This window comes from Corapipo altera, unplaced genomic scaffold, assembly GCF_003945725.1.
Source record: "Corapipo altera isolate COAL_440 unplaced genomic scaffold, ASM394572v1 24b, whole genome shotgun sequence".
In the NCBI taxonomy this organism is placed as follows: Eukaryota; Metazoa; Chordata; class Aves; order Passeriformes; family Pipridae; genus Corapipo; species Corapipo altera.
In genome coordinates, this window is record NW_020884888.1 from 7,002,979 (window position 1) to 7,011,515 (window position 8,537).

Genomic DNA, 8,537 nt, shown 5'->3' on the forward strand with positions numbered 1-8,537 from the left:
CGGAAAAGCAGTTTTCTAATGAAGAGATTGGATGAAGAAAGGCTACCTCATCCTATGAAAAGAAGTTATATCAACTTCAATATATTTCCTGTTCTACCTGTCTAGAAACCTGCAAATTTAGCTCCAAAAAGTGAGAATATTTTTAGGACAGCACATCCAGCTACCTAGTGGTTAGAAAATTCATCTAAGGGGAAAATACCCAAATTCAATTCTCTACTCTGCCCTGCTACAGTGTCCCACTTAAACACAAGTTATTAATTTATTTTCAGTCAGTGAATAGCTTCTTAGCGGTTCAAGTAGCATCCATTAGTTGTGTTGGTTATGCTCAGAAATTTCACCCAGAGCGTAAATAACTTTGCTGTTAAATGTTTCCATTTGGAGGAATCATCATGAATAACTATGTTGTCAAAACAACCTCTGCCGGCGCCTGATGAGCGACCAAGGAGCTCTTACACAAAAGCATGCAGGAGTGTGTGCAGTAGGGACACTAAATGTCAAGTGTTCATAAACATATTCTCTTGTAAATCATGGGGAAAGCTGATTGAATCTCTGAACTTACCGTGCATGAACTTACAGTGTATGGAGCGCCCTAAGTTCCTCAAGAAAAAACGGGAGGCGCCTCCTGCTTCTCTGGTAGGGGGACACTAGCCTGTGGCAACTTATTTATGCTTTTTGTAAATGCAGAAAAAGCTGTAGGACAGCAGCTGCAGAAAAGCTGTCTGAAGGGCAAGGCCACACAGGCCTTCAGCCAGATCCTCATTCAGTCGTGAGCCACAAATCCACGTGGAACCAGTAAGAGCCCTTCCTGGGCAATACCCAAGATCAAGATCACGTCCCAGCTACTTAATATTACTATCTCCACACTATTATTTAGTTTTCCCATTGAAGCATCACAGTAAAGAGCAACGTGAAAGAGAAGAAAATACTTCTGAGTGAGGTAAGGGGAGAATGACTGGACTTGGTAGTTTTCACTTGTTGTACATTGAACCTGAATTCAAAAGCAAAATGATTCTAGGGTGGAGAGTGCTTGTATTGTTAGCTCTTGTGTGAAGTGGGTTTTGACATATATTCATTTGTACTTACATGAAAATACAAGTTTCTTCATGCAATGTTTTAGAGACACACAGTTTAAAATCACAGGACTACTAGGTGTTGTTGTTTTTTTTTTAAATATTACCGTAAATTATATATAACTAAAAGACATTAAAGGGGAAAAACCTCACACTTCCACTTGTCCAGACTAAGTATTTAATTCTATTTTGTACAAAATTTCCAGTTTGCATCTCCCATCAGTAGAGGAGAAAAAGGTATTTTAAAGAATGGCAAAGCCCAGCTGGAAGTTTGACAGACAAAGAGAAGGGACAGATGCTTCCCAAACTCACCCCTCAGGTTTTAATTTTAAGTTAATTGTACCCTTAAGAGGAACAAAAGTTCATTTGTTCCTGTTCTAAGGCTACTCAACAGCTACAATGCATCTAGAACAAATATGTAACCCGACCTGTTATCTTGTACACATAAAAGAAACCCCAAACTCATTGTTCTGAATGTGGGTATTGCTGCCCTGGTAAACAGAAACAGAGACTTTTGATAACCAGGAATATTGTTAAAATAATAAAAGTTCATGAAAGCTGCAACTAGAGAGAATTTAGATACAGAATAATTAACCATGAAATTATGATCTCAGCCAAGAAAGAAGTGCCAAGATTCATTCAACTAATTTCAGAGGCTTTTTTTCACGGTCATTAAAAAGACAGATAGGAGAAAAACGATCATATCTTTCTTTTCTCCTCCCACTGTGCAAGAGAGGGATTGCCATTACTTCCTAAGCTGATTTGTCTGTAATTACATTCATTGGTAAAAAGATAAGACAGTTTAGGGTATAAAAATGAAATAACAAGCCTGGTTTGTTGGTGTCAGTTGCTCACAGCAGTATCACAGGGATTTGTGCACAAAGATCAAAGACTGGAAAGTCCTGCCAGCTGATGGCAGGGAGGCAGGATCACATCCCTGTGGCAGTACTATATCACGGTCAAGCCTGACTCGACTTGTGCAGAACGACCTGGAAATTTTCAGGACTTTGAATTGACCTTGATTTCTAAATTTTCTTCATTTCTTTTCCATCTGTGTTGATCTGAAAATCACTCTGTGAAAAGGATTCTGTGATTAGACCTGTGGAAGTTGAACATGTGTGTGGGTGCTTCAAACTATTCACAGTGGTCGTGGGCTGGAATACAAGAGTGGGTGAAGTTTCTGCCGCAGAGGAAAAAGCATTTTAAAAATGGCAAATAACTTAAATAGAGACCACATCATCTTTGAATGTTTTTTTTACTTTGTTTCCTGAGAAATACATTTCATCTTTTTATTTTGTGAAATATCTGTCTTATAGACTATATTGTAAAATGCTTTTTCATGACTGAACCTTATAAAGTTAAAATTAAATATGACAACATAGAAATTAAAAAGGTGGGCCAGATGGAAGATCTGAGGGGGTACAAAAATACTGTGCAGTTGATAAAAGTTAACCAAAAAAATAGCATGTTGACCAAGAATTGACATGTCCAGGTGCAGGAACAGAGGCAATGCCTGGTTTGGAGGAAAAAAAACCCAAAAAGAGATGCAGTTTGAGACTGATCTGTAGCCACTCCATGAAGCGTCTGTGGGTAGTTTGAAACTGAATCAGAAAATAAATGTAGAAGTATTTAAGACTGAGAGCAACATGAAGATGCTTCTTATTGAGGGCAGAAGCTACAAGTATGGATAAACTTTAAACTTTTGGTGGCGTATACTGATATATCACTTGTTTTTTCTTACAAGAGTATGACAAATCATGCTTAATAAACGCTGTCTTATTTGCCTTCAATTTGACGGAAAAGAGAGTGTCTTTCACAGAATCACATAACCATCAAGACTGAAAGAAACCTTCAAGCACATCTAGTCCAACTGTTTAGCAAGCACCACCATAATCGCCCCTAAATCATATCCCCAAGTGCCATATCCAGGTGTCACTTCTCTTCCAGAAATGACTCCACCATTTCCCCAGGCAACTTATTCCAATACCTGACCACGCTTTCAGTGAATTTTAATTTTCTAATATCTAATTTGAACCTTCCTTGGTGCAACTTAAAGCCATTTCCCCTTATCCTTTCATTTGAGACATGGTAGAAGAGACTGAACCCCACCTCTCTATGACCTCCTTTCCAGTGGTTGTAGAGAGCAATGAGATCCCCCCTGAGCCTCCTCTTCTCCAGGATAAACAACTCTGGTTTCATTAGCCTCTCCTCATAAGACATGTTTTCTAGACCCTCCACCAGCTTCATTGCCCTTCTCTGGACACCCTCCAGCACCTCAATGTTCTTTTCAGGGGAGGGGTCCAAAACTGAACACAGGATTTGAGGTACCACCTCACCAGCTGTTACTGAATTTCTAAACAGGAAAGGGAAGAGGATTGCTTGAAGCTTCTGAGTGCTGTGTACATTCGTGAAATTCTAAGGTATTTCAATTTTAATAAGTGACAATGGAACATGAACAACAAAACATTTGCCAAGCATGATTTTTAATGTTATCAGAGCATTTTCCAACTAATTCAGGGAAAAACCAAAATTAAGCTAGTAGTGGGAAAAAAGTAGATACCATGTGGAATTAGTACTGGCTTAGACACAAGAAACCTTGGTTCATGTAGCTCCCTGGGTGACATCCCTGGCTGGCTGGAGGCCTGATGATTGGAAGAGCTCTTCTAATACCCAGCTTATGTTGGACAAACTTTGACCTTGGTGCACAGTGGGCAAAGCCCTGTGCAGTGATGGGTGTGGGGCCCTTCCCACAGCCAGGGCAGCAGGCAGAAGCTCTGCCTTCAGGTCACACAGTGCTCCTGCAGCCTGGATGGGATGGTGCCTGCAGGGGACTGCTGTTGTGAGTGACACCTGAGTGCAGCTACCTCCAGAAAAGAAAGGCCACGGGGAACAAAAGGGAATAAAATATTAATTTCAATTGTATTTGATCAATTTTTAACACTGTGAGACCAATGAATTGAAGGCCAAAGCTACTTTCATTAGAAAATGGAATTACAGTATTTTGTAAAATGAAACCAAAGCTGGGATTTTGTAGAGCAGGGATTTTTCTGAGCTCTACTCCAGTGGCAATACTGTGAGTCACTCCTTTCAGTGAATAATAGCCCTGTGTTCCACTCCTTGGTGCTTTCACATAATTTACATTAATTTGTGAATGCAGCTCTCTTGTACTGGATAAGCTGCTTATCAAGGTGACATACAGCCATTGTGGCTTCACACAGAACCTGTGACAATTGGGAGATTTTCTGTTTTACCTATTTTCATTCTGGGAACACTAAATATGGCAAATCAAGATAAAATATTGACCTGTCTGAGAAAATAAATGTGATTCAGTCTGAAGAATAGGGTGTTCACACATGAAGAACATTACATCCTTTCCTTTAACCAGTGTTTTTGCAGGCCTAGGGTTAACATGCAGTCTGAATTTTTTCCTGTTGGCAAAGGGCTTATCAATGTACAATATATTTTCCTTCAGATCCAGGAGCAATTAATATCTTTTCCTTCAAACTGTAAGGTATATGTTGAAACAAATAAATGGTCTCACCTCTTTTAGGAAGAGAGAAGATAGTAAGTTGGAAAGACTGACGTTCTAGTTGCAATGTTTTATTACTATTGTGTTTTTCTACCCAACTAACTAGAATGAAGATGGACAAACAGATTAAATCAGAATCTATCATTTCTATTGCATGCCAACTGCAAGAGAAAGATCTTACTTATTCCAGTCTTACAGGTAACATTTTTCCAAACATCTATACTAAAAAAAGAAAAAGGAAAAAAAAAAGGCACCCTGAACATTTTTTGTTTGGCTTAGACATCTGTATTCCAAAACTAGGCAAAAGCTTTGATTATGCAGCCCTTATAGAAAGCACCAAGGCACATACATTGGCTTTGATAATGAAAGGAAAAAACACAGATCACAATCTGCATTTTCTAGCACACAGTAGTGCTTTTTCCAAACCCCAGAAGATAGTCTTTAGTCTTTTAACAAAATCAGTAGAAATCTTATCCTCTAAATATGCTACAGTTTTCTTTAAAACTACAGTGCATAAATGTGGCATCCAGAAATTAAGTCAGCTGGGAGCTGCACAGTAGTGATGAAGGGACGTGGGTGCAAACCTCTGCAAGTAACTCAGAGCAACAGTTCATGAAGTTTCCACAAACCTGTGGCTGTCAGGTATGATTGCTTGCTCTTTGTCTTATTCTGCACTGATGAACTTCCTACTGTATTTAATCTTTAAATTTGAACAAGAAATAATCATATGTAGAATTATGTATGCATATGCCTGGTGTCTTAGAGTCTGCCAAGCAAGCTGGTACTGACATATTCCCTGTGAATGGCAGGGCCCTTCCAGCTGCTGCCGCCATCCCCCTGTCCTCCTCTTCCTGCCCCTAAGGTACATGCCCTCAGTCAACAGTTGCTGCTGAGGCCAGGGCAGTGGCTGAAAAAGCTGGACCACTGGTTAGGAGTGTGCTTTTCATAGCTTTCAAATCTTGTATCATCTTTCGATGTCAGTGGGGGTGGAGAGAGAGGGGGAGAGACTAGCACTGAAACACACTAAAGCTTGTCCGTGGTTTGTTATTTATGTGTTATGCATCCTCAAGCTCCTGTTCAATTGTGTTTCTCCTCCTCTACTCTTTTGATGGGCTTTGCTCAGGGTCTTGGGCTGGCTGTCTTGTTTACTCATTTATCACAAGCCCTTTGCTGCAGCGGAGACTTCTGGCTGGTGTGGCCCCACCAAGCCACTACAGCTCTGACCAGCACTAGCTGTGGCTTTCACTTGGCTTTCAAGATGAACATGATTTTTCTAAAGGTAATTTTTTGTTCTACAGTTTTTCCATATATCTATTGTGCTTGGTAGTTTAAATGTATGGCACATTTAAGAGGCATAAAGATCTTTGAAAATGGGAAAAAAATACCCGTCTTTCTTCTTAGGCTACTGATTTATTTTTATTTCAACTAGGCCTTTGGCTCTGAAGCACTGCTAACTGGCTCTTGCTACCTTTTAACTTCCTTTTCCTATTGCTCTAAAGCTCTGTTGCCAACAGCAGGGTCAGACCTAAACTATAGAGGAGCTGCTGAGGACATTTACAGACCCTGCGAGCTATCATCTGCCCAAGTCTCTGGGGTACTGATACACAGTGACTTTATAGCAGGAGTTGAAAGTCTTGTGGGTGCACTCTTGTGGACCTCAGCAGACTTAGGAAATGGCTCCTTATGCATCTGCTGTGGGCACTGTTCCTGCTCCTTGCCCCCATCCCTTGCCTCCTAGGTTGGGCTTAAGAGCTGCCTGAGAACAAAACTTACTTTAATACTCCAAGTCTGACTACCCAGAGGACCAAATAACCTCTGTTCCTCAGAGGGACTCCATGCCATCAGCAAGTCCAAAGTACATGTGATGTCCTGACACCATTAGGAAAATCTGCGCCTGTCTGCGTAGGTGGACCTGACATCAGGGCACCCAAAAAAATATGGTGGTTCAACACACCTCCCCATGCAGTTTGCTACTGGGCTACAAAAGATCTCCACTTAATTTTTTCAGAAATGTTTGAATAAATTTTCCATGTTTATTCTCTACCTTGATTTCTTTTCTTATTCAGGCAGTCAGTGTGTGTTTTAGCTTTTAGATCCCAGCTGGGAGGAGTTTTGTTTGATGTTGTTGTTAATTGTACTGAATTGGAAAGTTTGTGAAGGATGTTGTCTGAATGAGCAGTGTTGTTATTTATTAGTGTACACACATTTGCACATGAATAATGAAGGATGAGATGATTTCTGTCAAAGTTGGGAAAAGACAGCATTTTTTCAGGCAGAAACTAACCTTGAAAGTGCCAAGAGAGAATGAAGTTGCCTCACTAGATGGGGAATAGTAGGAAATTTGCTATATTGAGCGAGAGTGAGCAGGATTTAGTGAACAGAGAGAAGGATAAATTTTTATTTTAAGGACGTATTCTGGTTGTATAGTACCTCTACTTTCAAGGGATCATCCTCTGCTACAGTTAGCATATATGTACTGCTTTTATATAAACAAGTCAGTGTAACTAATGTAAGACTTTCGCATGTAGGCTTTGTATGACTACTAGAAATATATTTGCTCAGTATTTATAGTATTCCATATGCATGCATACGTATTGTTGAACTTATGTGTACACTACATTACTACAAGTTTACAAATTATAAACCCATAATAGAAAAAGTTGTAATGGTTGACATTTTATCAGGTAAATTCTCACTATTAGGAGTAGAATAAATCTCCTACCCATTTAACAGTAAGGCAGTACAGTAAGGAGAGTACAGCTGCAGATGCAGGACATTTTGTTATTTTGCATCTCTTTGTAGTATCAAAACTATTATAAAAGCACATTTTTTTCTCTCAAAAGGTGCTGATTCATCTAAGTTGAAAACTCTTGGTTAAATTGAAACAATTTTTTTTCACGCAGTTGTGAGGCTTTTTATTTTGACCTGGTGGAAATGCAGAGGGTTTGATGAAATTGGAATGGATTATGTCAACTTTACATTTCCTATATAATGATTGTATTTAGTAAGTTTTAGGTTTCATCCTATTCACTTAATCAGATTTAAGTGTAATTTTATTCCATTCTGTGGTAATACCCGTGTCTGTTTTTCTGTCCTGGTTCTAGCCAAGCAAACAGAACCTGGAGAAATCAGATTTTCCTAATGGTGTCAGAAGTGATTTTCACTGACCTTAATTCTCTTATATTGAGGTTTCATTTGATGAAAACCTGATTAATATTTTCTTCGTTTCTGTGGGGCTTGCATTCAGTGTAGTGAGTGCCACATCCCCATCAATGTCATTTGACACAAAATGAGTGCAGAATGAGACTGATCTGGTAGGGGAGTAGGTGGATGTGAGCAACTCTTCAGGGTAAAAAAGAAGCAGACCTGAAGAGTTATGCTCAGAATCACAAATGAGTTGTTCTCTACTGGATCAAAATGCCACAATTCAGGAGTTCCTGGCCCTAATTCTTTTCTCAGGCCTCGAGGCTCAGAGAGGTATTTTGGCAGCCATCGATACAGGTAGGGGAAAGAGAAGCAATTGTTAGCAGCTGGCTGCAGAGTCACTTGTAAGATAGAAATACAAAAGAGCTTGCCTGGACTTTTTTTCCCCTCCTAATTAGGTGATTTGTGACTATATTCTTATCAGTGACCTTGTTAATGCATCTGTAACCATTCTCATTAGCTTCTGAGTTATCCTTGGGATTTGCCTAATGAGAGTATGCACTATCAGGACGTCAGATACTTTGCACACTAGCCCTCACTAGCAATACTATTTCCAGAGAGAACAGTCTATGTGGGACCATCTAGGAGAGAAGAAATGGGCTATGTGAAATAGATGCATTCACTGGCAGCCATAACACATTTTGCAATATCCTAATTCATCAATAAACCTGAATCATGACAAGACAAGGTGTTTCAGTGCCCTCTATGCTGAAAAGAAGGTTGTGGCAATGCTA